Source organism: Salvelinus fontinalis, chromosome 38 (assembly GCF_029448725.1).
Source record: "Salvelinus fontinalis isolate EN_2023a chromosome 38, ASM2944872v1, whole genome shotgun sequence".
Classification (NCBI taxonomy): domain Eukaryota; kingdom Metazoa; phylum Chordata; class Actinopteri; order Salmoniformes; family Salmonidae; genus Salvelinus; species Salvelinus fontinalis.
The window spans coordinates 28,417,789-28,433,259 of record NC_074702.1 but is presented as its reverse complement, the minus strand read 5'-3'; positions in this window follow the sequence as shown (position 1 = coordinate 28,433,259).

Sequence of the window (15,471 nt, the reverse complement as noted above, 5' to 3'; positions counted from 1 at the left end):
GAGTTGGTGTGCTGCTCAACCACCTTCACTGTCCCCAAATCCTGAAGTTCAGAGGTAGAAGTCAGATTGATGTACTCCTTGTCAGTGTTTGTACATATATTGCAGCCTAATGTTGCCTTTCAACCCAAAGGCACTCTTTATCTTTTCGAGCTGGTCATCCAGCAACTCTGGTATGACATTCTGGAAGGTAAGTTTTTCATTGTTGTTCTCCCCCGAAGACGACCTTTAATCTTGGGGGCTCCAGCCATTTTGATCTAAAAAGGTGCACACAGAGAGAGCAGAAACACAGCACAGACACAGTTAGTCATTACTTGTTTGTTACATAAATTACACATTAATCTCATAATGTAGGTATAACGACACAGGACGAGACCCAAATGCAGAAACAGACGGCAGATGGTTCGATTCTCTGATATTTATTGACAGACGAGGGGCAGGCAAGAGGAAGGTCGAGGACAGGCAGAAGTTCGTAAACCAGGACATAGTCAGATGCGTACAGGACGGCAGGTAGGCTCGAGGTCAGGCCAGGCAGAATGGTATGGCAGTCGGGCTCAAGGTCAGGGCAGGCATAAAAGGTAGGAAACCGGGAGGACTAGAAAACAGGGACTAGAAAAAAAGAGTTCGGAAAACACGCTGGTAGGCTTGACGAGACAAGATGAACTGGCAACAGACAAACAGAAATCACCAGCATAAATACACAGGGGATAATGGGAACAAATGGGAGACACCTGGTGGGGAGTGGAGACAAGCACAAGACAGGTGAAACATATCAGGGTGTGACAGTGTCCCCCCTTTAGGGGCGCCATATCCTACCCGGGCGCATACCTGGTTACCCGGGATTCCGGCAGTAAAAGTAAGCAATGAGGGACGGGTCCAGGTTGTCCTTAGCAGGGACACAGCACATCTCCTCCGGGCCATAACCTTCCCAGTCAACCACGTACTGGAAACCCCTGCTCCAAGGTCAAACATTCAGGAGGTGTCTTACCGTGTATGCCAGATGGCCATCGACGAGACAGGGAGGGGTCGTGGGCCTGGAAACAGGAGACAAAGGACTGTGAGACAAAGGTTTAACCTCTCTAGGGTACGTGGGACGCTAACGTCCCACTTGACCAACATCCAGTGAAAGTGCAGGGCGCCAAATTAAAACAACAGAAATCTCATAATTAAAATCCCTCAAACATACATGTATTATACACCATTTTAAAGAAAAACTTGTTGTTAATCCCACCACATTGTCCGATTTCAAAAAGGCTTTATGACAAAAGCATACCATGCGATTATGTTAGGTCAGTACCTAGTCACAAAAACACATCCATTTTTGCAGCCAAAGAGAGGAGTCACAAAAAGCAGAAATAGAGAGAAAATGAATTACTAACCTTTGATGATCTTCATCAGACGACACTCATAGGACTTCATGTTACACAATACATGTATGTTTTGTTCGATAAAGTTCTTATTTATATCCAAAAATCTCAGTTTACATTGACGCGTTATGTTCAGTAGTTCCAAAACATCCGGTGATTTTGCAGAGAGCCACATCAATTTACAGTAATACTCATAATAAACATTGCTAAAAGATACAACTGTTTTGCATTGAATTTTAGATCCACTTCTCCTTCATGCAACCGCTGTGTCAGATTTTTAAAAAACTTAACGTAAAAAGCACACCATGCAATAATCTGAGTACAGCGCTCAGACACAAAATCAAGCCATACAGATATCTGCCATGTTGTGGAGTCAACAGAAGCCAGAAATAGCATTATAAATATTCACTTACCTTTGATGATCTTCATCAGAATGCACTCCCAGGAATCCCAGTTCCACATTAAATGTTTGTTTAGTTCGATGAAGTCCATCATCTATGTCCAAATACCTTCTTTTTGTTTCCGCGTTTAGCCCAGTAATCCAAATTCATGAGGCGCGATCACTAGGTCCAGACGAAAAGTCAAAAAGTTCCGTTACAGTCCGTAGAAACATGTCAAACGATGTATAGAATCAATCTTTAGGATGTTTTTAACACATATCTTCAATAATGTTCCAACCGGAGAATTCCTTTGTCTTCAGAAATGCAATGGAATGCAAGCTAACTCTCACGTGAACGTGCATGGTCAGCTCATGCCACTCTGGCAGACCTCTGACTCATTCAGCTCTCATTCCCCCCTCCTTCACAGTAGAAGCCTCAAACAAGGTTCTAAAGAGTGTTGACATCTAGTGGAAGCCTTAGGAAGTGCAATATGACCCAATTTCCACTGTATCTTGGATAGGCAAAGACTTAAACAATTATTTGTTTCCAAATATACCAGTAATAATATATATATATATCCTAGCATATGGGCCTGAGTATAGCAGGCAGTTTACTCTGGTAATGCTTTTCATTTCATTTTCCAGACGTGAAAATACTGCCCCCTACCCCAAAGAAGTTAAACTTAGACACATGAAACGTGGGATGTATATGCGTTGCAACAGAAGACGAACAGCAAAGTGGGGGGAAAGTTTATAGGTTTCCACCCTGAGGGGCAGATCCCGAGTGGAGAGCCATACCCTCTGCCCGAGACAACACACGGAGAGCCGGGGTCCGGTGGCAGTCCACCTGTCACCGATACTGTTAGGTGATCATAAGAAGAGCTGACTGGGTTCTCTTCCAGGTACGCAGACAGCGATTGACGGACATTTGGGCTGAGGGTATGCTGACCTCTTCCTCTTGCCCTGGGAAGAGTGTAGGTTGGTAACCAAGGGAACACTTGAAAGGCAAGAACCCAGTGGCTGAGCAGGGAAGGGTGTTCTGGGCGTACTCCCCCCACACGAGTTGCTGGCTCCAGGTGGTGGGATTGGCCGAGACAAGGCACCGAAGAGTCGTCTCCAGGTCCTGATTTGCACACTCCGACTGGCTGTTGGACTGAGGATGAAACCCAGCGGACAGGCTGGCCACGACCCAATGAGGGTGCAGAACACCTTCCAGAATCGGGCCGAGAACTGAGGACCACGATCGGAGACCATGTCGACTGGAAAACCATGGATTCGGAAGACGTTCTGCACCATGAGCTGAGCAGTCTCCTTGGCTGAAGGTAACCTGGGGAGGGGAATGAAATGGGTGGCTTTAGAAAACCTATCCACCACTGTAAGGATGTTGGTGTTGTGATCAGACGGAGGGAGACCAGTGACAAAGTCCAGGGATATATGGGACCAGGGGCGATGAGGCACAGGGAGGGAGTGGTTGAAGGAGGCCAGCCGGAGCTTGCCGCTGAGTCTTGTTCTGAGCACACACAGTGCAGGCAGCGACGAATGTGGAGATGTCAGAAACCATAGTGGGCCACCAAAAACGTTGTCGGATGAAAGCCAGAGTCCGGTGGTAGCCGGGATGAGCACCCTTCCATACATCAGCGTTATGACACTATCACAACAGACAGTAAATACACAGGGAATAATGGGAACAAATGGGAGACACCTAGTGGGGCGTGGAGACAAGCACAAGACAGGTGAAACAGATCAAGGTGTGACAGTAGGGCTTCATTAATTCTAATGAATTAAGACCATATTTACCAATCTGAGCTTTAAAAATGTATGTATCATATCGCTGTGACCAGACGCATCCCCCCTATTTTCTAGTCTGCCAGCGGGTATACATATCTGAGTTTATGTGGCTCATCGAGTTCCACTTCATTGTTGGCCAACAATTGAAGGTCATAGGCCCTCTATTGTTCAAGATATCGTGAACACAGCATTCTGATGAAGATCAACTTCTCTTGCAATATTATCATTTGGATGATTTCATTAAACTCTGGCGGTCCCCCCAGTGAACCATGTTCCAAGATCATCCCATTCCTGTACTTCAATCCATTATGCGTCACACTTTTAGCCAGGCATACTGTGTCCACATTTGAGTAGTTTTGCCTCAGAGCAAATGAGATTTCCTCTTTTAAAACCCCAATGGGAAGTGTTGACACATTCGTTACTGTGTGTGTCAAGGTGTGGGAAGGCTACACATTTGCAAATGGTGTGCCATCTGATACTGATGTCTCTCTGAGACCGAAAGGAGCCCATTTTTGAAGCAGCGGGTGTGTTGCACAAGTCTCTTAAAAAAGCTGTGCTTGGCTTCAAAACGCATTGTCCACAGTGCAACTAGTGGTCCAAACTGTTGGATCAACTGTGGATAATGGTGTTTAGGCTTACATTTAGAGTCAGGGAAAACCTCTGTAAATCTTATTCTGTGAAATTAAAGTCAAGATATGCATTGGATTCCTCAGTATGAATAGATGTAACAACAAAGTCTACTATGTCCTTCAAGTCTGTTAAGATTTGCCATGCTGGTTCCTCAAATGGAACTCTCTCCAACTTCTCTGAAGTGCAGAATCTGCATGTCCCTGTGAAATTCTCAACAAACCTGCAATACCATGCGCACCAAGGTTGTCAGCGACGACACACTGAACTGTGCCTTTTACCCTTCTGGCCAACTTTGAGACAAAAAATGCCATGCTGTTCCAATTTAACTAGATCACTTATCAGAAGTTCTAACAAGTTCTCATAACCATAGCACTTCACATCATTGCTTTTGATTAAAGTAGCCAAATATACAGTATGGACAACAAACCAGACTGAGAACCTGGCGGCAAATTGCCCAAAATCCACAAATGTTGTGTTTCTTTCTTGACATAGCGATGGGATTACAAAGTTCTAAAAAATCAATGTCCAGTATCAACGAGATACTGTCCGGCTTAAATAGAAATTAATTTTCTTTGTAGAAAACACCATCACAGAGGGATTTGTACACACGCACAGTACTCTGTGTCTGTTTATCTATGGCACTGAAATTGCCAGCCTGATCTAGAATAGTCTGACAATTAAGAATTTGCTGCAAGGACTTTGAAATTGAAATATATTGGAAAGACTTCCTATTTCTTGAATCAATTACATATTCTACTGGTTCTACAACACTAAAGTTGCTCTTATAACACCCCTTTCATTTCCAAGCAGTAATGAGTGGACCTCTGTCTCCTAACTATACTTGAATGGAGTTTGACTTGCAGAGGTTATCTCTTGAACAACTGATTTGTCAACTTGGCAACTGTGATCCTATAATATTTGGGTTATAACAGCTGCACTAGATAGAATATTTTTTTTTCTAACTTAATGACCGTGGCAATTAATAGCTCCATTTCTTTTGATAAGTCCTCAGAGCTTTCATTGTCAAATCCTGTATCGAAATTCACTTCATTGCCTCCCGAGTGGCGCAGTGCTTGAGGCATCACTACAGACTACAGACCCGGGTTCGATCCCAGGCTGTGTCACACAGCCATAGGGCGGCACACAATTGGCACAGCGTTGTCCGGATTAGGGGAAGGTTTGGCTGGTGGGGGCTTTACTTGGTTCATCGCACTCTGGTGACTCTGTCGGGCCGGGTGCCTGCAGGCTGACTTCGGTGTTCAGATTAAATTTGTTTCCTGTGACACATTGGTGCAGCTGGCTTCCGGGTTAAGCGGGTGGGTGTTACGAAGCGCGGTTTGGTGGGTCATGTTTCGGAGCCCGTTGGGGAGTTGCAGCGATGAGACAACATCGTAATTGGATCGCAATTGGATATCAAGAAATTGAGGAGAAAAAAGGGGGTAAAATACACAATAATAATTATAATTCCCTTCATTACATGATATATCCTCCCCATCCAAAGCGTCAGCAGGAACACTGTTAAAATGTAATTCGTCAGAATGAGTAAGGGTCTTTGTTTCTACGATGCCAAGTTTAAAGTAATTCACTGCATGTCAATTTATATTTATGAGTTTTGAAATTGTCGTAAATGTTGGTTTTGTATGGGCAGTCTCATGATTTTTCAGGTGTTGGCCAATATGTTGAAAATATTCCCTTTCTGTAGAAAGATATGGCACGTGAACATAGATAAGACTTTGGTTACTGAGTGCCGCTGGGCAGGGTGATTTCTTGACAGAAGGCTCCGTAAAGTACTCTTGAATGTGCATGGGAAATTTGAGTAAGTACATGGGTATTTATGACCATGTCCATAATGCCTATTATCAAGTTTATAATGTTTGAGAAGTTCAGATCTTCTTGCAAATAACCTCCCACAATCTTTGCATTTGTCACAGATTCCCCCGGTACTGCTGCTCATTCGGTGCACCAGTTCCGGAGGTCCACTCATTTTCACATTTTACAGTGTAGAATGAAATACATTTGACTTGTACAGAGCGAATGCATCATTTGTTGGCATCATGTGATCACTGGAGAATTTATATTGCGAAGGTCAATCAGACATTTCCATTTCACCATTCTTTCATTTGTCCTCAGCGGATCGAGTTGCTATTTATAGTAGAAATCTATGCAAATGACTCAACAAAGTATGTCAACTCCACAAATTAGAGCTTAATTAACAACTCAATAAAACTAAATAGGAAACAATATCCAGAGGGACTTTTTAGGGTGATGCCTCGCACTACTGTACCATACAATGCATTTGCTGGAATCCCATTTTGTCATGCTACCTCCTGGCTATAACACACTGCAAGTGTAACTTCCATATGCATCAATCAAATAGCGATTGAATTGTTCTCCACCAATCAAAGCCTTCAATGCCTATCAACTTTGGCCAGAGTGTAGGCCTATATATGCACCTGTAAATGTATTACAATTGATTTGATTGCCTCTCTTAGTAATTTCTCTGTTAAACTGTTAATTTCAGGAGTCACTGATAACAACCGTATGAGGGAGTTCTAAAAAATATCAGACACAGGATAAATCTCCCAGATGTTCCCAGATGGCAGAGGTGCAATTTTGTTAAGGTTCAAGGAAAATGAGAGGAACATGATGATGCTACTTGCTGTTAGGTTAATTTGCATATGATCAATATAACCGGGGTCTTTGAGACAGCAGCAGGAAACAACTGCCCTGACTATAAGGAATGGGAGGGAGGGGGAGAAAAAAAGGTCCTGCACTTTCTTGAAATGTAAAGATTATACTGTAGATCACAGAGTGAGAGGCTATGAAGTGTGAGCGAGGGAGCGGAAATTGAACCTTCGCCACCACAGCACCAGTCAATCAGATAAATAACGTTTATGTAATCGAGTTTTGCCTCACATACATTATTCATCCCTCAGTTAGCTTTTATGCCTCTTTTTCTGGGGTGACTTTGCTGCTCAGGACAAATTGTTGTGGATTTGGGTACATGGCCTGAATTTATTTCTCCTCTGTCGCCCATATCTCAATTTGGGCCCCGAGGGTTATGGTCCTTTCACACCGGTTTAATAAAAGTAAAAGGGTAATCTATTTTAGTGTGGAAGTTGGAGCACCCTCTTATCCTTTCTTTGAACCCTAAAACTTGAGGTGGTCATCTCTAAGTCTTCTCTGTAATGTTCACTCACACTACATAAATACATTTAAAGTCATTCAGGAAATACAGAGACACTGTATTTACTACCTATGCCATATTTAGAGAAGCTTAGAATGGCAGATCATGGTTATGGTTGTAAATCAACAACTTCATGATTTGTATACATATTGTGAAAATCAAAAAACCCACTGTTAGGCTATTAATAACATATTGTATGACTTCAGTTCACCAGTCTGTAGAATATGAATAAGATGCACTGCAGCCTAAACACCGTACACCATGTATTATGAAAAATGGTGCTTTATCAAGCTATCATTGTGTTGACTGATGAACAAAGACCATGACAAAGTGAATATCATTGATCCATTGATCTGATGGAGCTGTGGTGGAAAGGGAGGCTTGGAAAATAGTGGCCGATGAAAAATTGTGTTTTCTCTCGGAACCGCTATAATATCACGGCAGCAGGAGTGTATAGGCAGCTCACTCACAAACCCCTGGACCACCTGCCGCCAAATCTGATTTAGTGCAGGGAAATATTTTCTCCCCGAGACCCTGCTTTTGGTTTAGAAGGCCAGGCCACATGTTGTGAAACGAAGTAGGCCGCCAACCTAAACGGGTTGTCATTTGCCCTCTCGGCGCTCCTATTGATTTACTGTTTCTTGCTGCTGGTTTCCTGGAGGGAACCGTGAGTTCTGAGAAATGCCAGGCTGCTTAGCAGAGGAAAGATTCCCAGGCCAGTCTTCCCAAGTGGCTCGACTGCCAGTCACAGGCACAATCAGGATGGAATAAATAAACAATAAATACATGGGTAATAATGTTAATTGAGCAATACTTAGTCGAAAGTGGAATGTCAGAGTTGCTCGTTTTCCGGTGTTTGTGCATTAGTCCTGGCTCACCTATTTTGCTTTGACTATGTAGCACATGGGGATGGGTGAAACTGGGATGTGTGTCTCCATTTACGCATAGCTAGCTTTTCGCATGGCGCTGACTGGTAAGACACTTCAGGAGGCAGAGGTCCCAGGTTCGATCCTCGGCACGAGACTTATCAGGAGGAAGTGGTACTCGCCAATCAAGCAGCGTGACGTCCTTTACAGTGGCGCTGTGACCCGGATCTACAGTTGCGCTTAGCTCAACGCTGGGGTTGCTGTTGAGTAAGTTTCAGGGGTGAATGTAGAACACTGGTAAGACGCTTCAGGAGGAGGGTCATGTGTGCTGGCAAGGCATAGGTCCTGGAATCAAGCTTCATGAGCTGAGTCAGGAGGAAGTGTTACTCGGTAAGAAAGCAGCGTGACATCCTTTACAACAACATAATGTCATCAGTTAAATGAAAGTGTGGTGCCAAACCTAAGTAGCATATCCATTGTACTGTATGAGAGGGGTTCCCCAAACAGATCCCCCACATTCTGTAGTGTGGAGAATGTATTTGGGATAAAAATACACACCACAGCTGTCAAGCTTCATGCAGCTACATTGGTCACTTCACTCCTAAGTTGACAGTGAAGGGGAACAGCAATGTGTGCTATTGATGCTTTACAATAAAGGTGAACAGCAATGTGGGTGCTTTACAATAAAGGTGAACAGCAATGTGTGCTATAGATGCTTTACAATAAAGGTGAACAGCAATGTGTGCTATAGATGCTTTACAATAAAGGGGAACTGTAATGGGTGCTATAGATGCTTTACAATAAAGGGGAACTGTAATGGGTGCTATAGATGCTTTACAATAAAGGGGAACTGTAATGGGTGCTATAGATGCTTTACAATAAAGGGGAACTGTAATGGGTGCTATATGTGCTTTACAATAAAGATGAACAGCAATGTGTGCTATAGATGCTTTACAATAAAGGTGAACAGCAATGTGTGCTATAGATGCTTTACAATAAAGGTGAACAGCAATGTGTGCTACAGATGCTTTACAATAAAGGGGAACTGTAATGGGTGCTATATGTGCTTTCCTATAAAGGTGAACAGCAATGGGTGCTATAGATGCTTTACAATAAAGGTGAACAGCAATGTGTGCTATAGATGCTTTACAATAAAGGGGAACTGTAATGGGTGCTATAGATGCTTTACAATAAAGGGGAACTGTAATGGGTGCTATAGATGCTTTACAATAAAGGGGAACTGTAATGGGTGCTATAGATGCTTTACAATAAAGGGGAACTGTAATGGGTGCTATAGATGCTTTACAATAAAGGGGAACTGTAATGGGTGCTATAGATGCTTTACAATAAAGGGGAACTGTAATGGGTGCTATAGATGCTTTACAATAAAGGGGAACTGTAATGGGTGCTATAGGTGCTTTACAATAAAGGGGAACTGTACTGGGTGCTATATGTGCTTTACAATAAAGGTGAACAGCAATGTGTGCTATAGATGCTTTACAATAAAGGTGAACAGCAATGTGTGCTATAGGTGCTTTACAATAAAGGTGAACAGCAATGTGTGCTATATGTGCTTTACAATGAAGGTGAACAGCAATGGCCACTTTACAGCCAAGTTGAACGGCAATTGGCACATTGATCGCCTTACAGTTTTTACACGTACACTAAGTATTACATTTACATTTACATTTAAGTCATTTAGCAGACGCTCTTATCCAGAGCGACTTACAAATTGGTGCATTCACCTTATGATATCCAGTGGAACAACCACTTTACAATAGTGCATCTAACTCTTTTAAGGGGGGGGGGGGGTTAGAAGGATTACTTTATCCTATCCTAGGTATTCCTTAAAGAGGTGGGGTTTCAGGTGTCTCCGGAAGGTGGTGATTGACTCCGCTGACCTGGCGTCGTGAGGGAGTTTGTTCCACCATTGGGGTGCCAGAGCAGCGAACAGTTTTGACTGGGCTGAGCGGGAACTGTACTTCCTCAGAGGTAGGGAGGCGAGCAGGCCAGAGGTGGATGAACGCAGTGCCCTTGTTTGGGTGTAGGGCCTGATCAGAGCCTGAAGGTACGGAGGTGCCGTATTCATAACATAAATACATGTTATGGTCAGGAATGCATGAGCAGCAGCAGATGTTCATTTAAACTTGAAGAAGGAGTTATCATTTATGCCTGCTGGTTACTACAGAGAGGAGCCAGTTAAGAGCAGGTTATAAATGGAGCTTTGTGTTGTCAAGCGGTTCAAACATCTGCTCTGCAGTCGCTACCTGAACGCGTGCACACTTATTCAAACATCTGTTGCCTGTACTGATATTCCATCATACCTTAAATTATTGAAGACACACGCACACACTTTGTCTCCAAATGGGAAAATGTTACTTCATGTATGAGATTTGGAAGACTACCAAATGCCTTCATAAGATTGCTGGAGTGGGGATACGCAGTGGCATCAATATGCATTACTTTTGAAGTGTCTGGCGTCAAATTGCTTTAAACCTGGGTCTGCTTTCATATGTGGTGTGAACAAGCATTTACTCAAATAGAGAAGGGGGCAGATGACTGGCAGTACAGGGAATGCAGTATTACATAAAAATGTCATCTCCAAAGATTAGTTTCCATTCCCCAAACATTAGAATCGGTGTCTCCTGGATAGACCCAGAGAGTAGAATGGGACACTGTCGCTTGTTAATTATTTTAAAGTCAAATCCTGCCTCGCTAATGCAATCTGTGTGTGATTAGTGCTCCTGGTCGAGGTGCAGATTGGCTGCACATCGCATATGATCAACCTATTATATGCTGCCAGAGCTGGTTATGGAAATAGACTTATAACACTGCTACCTGATGTTTCTGCCCACTGAGATGTAGGGAGAAATTGCATTCATTTACCAGCCTCCAATTAGTACTGAGCCTGCATCATCATCAATTCACATGCTAATTGTCCCATGTTGCTCGCGGAGAGTTAACCACCATCTGTGCAGTTCCTCTATCTCGGCTGAAACTTTTTTAAGGAGATGAATCTGCTCAAGTTCCAAGTTCTGGATGGTCAGTGAGTCTTTTACAGATGTGTATCTACTTAGTTAGGTCCTGAACTTTATACACACACTCATTAGTTGATTCATTCTTCTTTAAGTAGCATACTGTATATGAAGGCATAGCAAATCACCATAGTCAGGTATTATTTGCTAGTAGTTGCTACCTTCAGTTTTCAACATTAGTGTTGGTTATAGGATTGATCTAGTCGAAAGCCTACCTCAAGATTAAAATGTCTAGTTCATCTTTCTCCCTTTTCATATTTAGTTTGAACCTATGGTAATTTTGTCTCAGCGCGGTATCAAAACCTGATCTATTCTGTCAAGTGATAAATGGGTCAGATTCAGATTATAGCCACTTCCTGATAAGATTGTATTCAGCCTGACTGTTTATTTTCAGCTGCATATATCACAAGTGTCTGTCCTCTATTACCCATATTTTATTTCTCAAATTAACTACAAATCTCTCTTTCCCTTCTCTCCATCTCTGCCTCTGTCGGTCTCTCCCTTTATTTTCTTTCTCTTTGTATCTCTAACTCTCTATTTCTTTCTCATCTTTGTAATTATTCTCAAGTCTATTTCCATTCGAAGGAAGTGGGATTATTACATTTGAATGTGTGTTGAAAATCACCATGTTCTTGTAAATTGCGCCTGTTTCAGTATGTGGATGCATGACAATTGCAAGCAAATATGGTAATGGTCAGAGGCATTTCTATTTGAACAAATGCTGTGTTGCTCCTTTTTTCTCCCAATCAACAACATGCTGTTATTACATTTATGGAAGGTCATAATTGGAAATGATTTGCTGAGAGGACTGCTGAACAAAGTGTTCATTGAATCCGGCCCAATTGTACATCAATTCAGTGATAATGCACACGCATCACTGTTCATGCCAAGTATGCTTATCATTTAATGACGGTCAACATTTTAATATGAAAAGAGGTTTCATAACATAACCTCTCAATAGTCCAACAAATAAAAATCCTCCATCGGCTAGAGCTGTAAATGTTTACTTGCAATTTAAGTGGTATTTCCAGACTGTAGTATTTCATGACCTAAACTCCTGTCTCTGCACACACTTCAGGTGTTGTCACCAAACATCTTCTTACTTTTATAGTATCTGCTTCTGGCAAAAATGTGATGTTGCCACCCAAAAATACAAGTTCATTTAAAATGTTGCGCATGCAGCTGAATATGAGGACAGTACATGTCAATGTTAGAATAGTCCCAGGAGAAATAAGTCCTATGCACGTTCCTAGTTTTAATTGAGGCAGCTGAGTAGGCTGGGCATGTACAATCCAACACAGCAACCATTTCCCCAGAAAGCCACCTGAGTCATGCAGAGAACAGAAAAAACAATGTGAGACATTACACTGTGGAAGAGAAAAAAAAAGGAGTTATTATTACATTATTAGGAATACATTGTTAGAAGGAAAAAAATTATAATAAAAACGACTAAGGAACTTGCATCATGGATAGGTGGACCTACATTGCAGAGTAAGAACTTTAGGATACAGAACCTAGGGTAAAGTATGAACTATTTTAAATGCATGTTCAGCTGTAGATAGGTAGTGTAAAGACACAACATAACGTTTCACAGATGTTCTTTAGCACTGTAAAGGATCTCATTGTCACAAATATTACCTCTATTGTACTATGTGCCAACACTGCAAGCCAAAGTATTCAGAGGCAGGACTGACAAGTGACAAAGTAAATCCCTTTCAATGTTTCAAAATCAAATTGCAGTTAAAAGTGGCTGTAGGGGTGTAGAAATCGATTGGGTTGCTGAGGAGAAAGACCATTAACCCTTTAACTGGCACACCAAGAAATAATTATCAGATAAATATTTGTATTTCGCCTCAGTATAGGCCATAAATGATAAATGTTTTGTTTGCATTACTTAAACTTTGATAGATAATGCATATCAAACATCTCAACCAGCCGATTGGGTTGCCCAATTAGAGTAATTGGGAAATACATTTTGTATTGGAATTTGACTTTTTAAAACATAAAAAAATATACATGAATTTCTGCTTAATTGACTCATAATGGTTACATGAGGACTGATATGAAATAGTAATAACATATAATACATTTGTGTGTCAAAGTATAAATATTAAAATGCTTTTAAATTAAAGTGTTTACAGTTTACATGCTTAGAATACCAGTAAAATGACATGTACTTTATGATATGGTGAATCATATTGAAGATAACAGGCTGTAATGGCAGCCTTCCCTCTCTTCACTATAAGAGAGGGTGAAACAGGGATCGGACCAACACGCAGCGTAGCCAGTGCTCAACATGTTTAATTAAACAAAAACAGTGAACACTTACAACGAACAAAATAACAAAATGTGGCAAACCGAAACAGTCCTATCTGGTGCAGAATACAAACACAGAGACAGGAAACAACCACCCACAATCCCCAACACAAAACAAGCCACCTATATATGATTCTCAATCAGGGACAACGATTGACAGCTGTCTCTGATTGAGAACCATATTAGGCTGGACACAGAAACAGACTAACTAGACACGCAACATAGAATTCCCACCCAGCTCACGTCCTGACCAACACTAAACAAGCAAAACACATAAGAACTCTGGTCAGGACGTTACACAGGCAGACAGCAAATAATTATATGGATTTGAAAGGATTTTTGTATGTGCACAGACATAATAAATTCCATTAATGGTCAACTCAACTGCCTGGTTGAGCACAATATTCAAGAGTTCCTAAAATTGTAAAACAACAACATATTAATTGAAAAAAATACGGGAGTCTAGTAATGAAAACCACACGATCATTTTACTAAATGACATTGGTTGAGATGAGAACATATGCCATACAAAGTTCATATGCTTAATTGTATTTAAAATGTGTTGTAAAAATTTGCTCAACCAGTCAGAGTAAGGCAATTATTCTGACATATTCATACAACACCAATTCAATATTAGTAAGGTGTTACTAATATTTGGTATACTCATTGTAAGGTAAGGTAATGTTACACCAACAAGTTATCAAAACTTTTTGGGGGATAGATCTACTATTGTGACAGTCACAAACGGACATAAAAGTTACACTGTGTATACAAAAGACTTCTATGAGTCTCTATGTCACGGCCGTCGAATGAAGAGGACCAAAGCGCAGCGTGGTGAGTGTACATTTTCCCTTTATTTAATAATGACGCCAACAAAACAACAAACCATTCAAAAACGACTGTGAAGCTTAAAGGCTATAGTGTCACAAACAAAGACAACTTCCCACAAAGAAAGGAGGGAAAAGTATGGTTCCCAATCAGAGACAACGATAGACAGCTGTCCCTGATTGAGAACCATACCCGGCCAAAACATAGAAATACAAAATCATAGAAAACAAAAACATAGAATGTCCACCCCAAATCACACCCTGACCAAACCAAATAGAGACATGAAAAGGCTCTCTAAGGTCAGGGCGTGACACTCTAAATTCCCATGTTATTCATTCAGACCTGGCCTGGAGTTGCCCATACTGAAAATCGATAGCACTGTAGGGTAAAAAGAAGGAGAAAAAGAAAGCAGACAAACAAAATCCTCTTCCAGTTTCTGTTGTCAGCTTCTGTTGTCATTTCCTTGGGTACTGGCACAGTCATAACAGGGAACTTCTTAACGGTAGTTCACTTTCTTGTTACTTATTTTTCACCACTTTCCTCTCTGCAGTAGTTCACATATTATGCACCCCAATGACCCTGCACTTTAAGACACTTCTTTTGCCCACGTTTGATAAATATAATATCAAATATCAAATATTTATGGGAATCTGATGAGAATTCTAAGTCTCAAAGGGAGAGAAGTAATATACAACCACTAAATGCACATTCTTAATATACAGTCATCTGTGACTCTCTATTGGGCAAAACAACTTAAATAAATAAATAATTGTCTTGCACAAAAATTCTGCATCCATGAACCATGAACAATGCATATATATTATCATTCTATTTATAAGAAATTGTTATGAATTGTTATTTGGGGGTGTGAGCAATGAAGAAGTACACACATTGCCATGCCCACCTGGAACATCAGAGGAACGAGTCACCCTGCTGTAAAGGAATCATTTGGTGAGGGTTAGTGAGGAGTAGAGAAATTATGCTCTTAACCTTTTCCATGCTATTCAGTTTACTAACTGCACTCGTTTAAGATAATGTGCATCAGCTTTTACATTTTCCCAAAAACCACGTGTTTGCG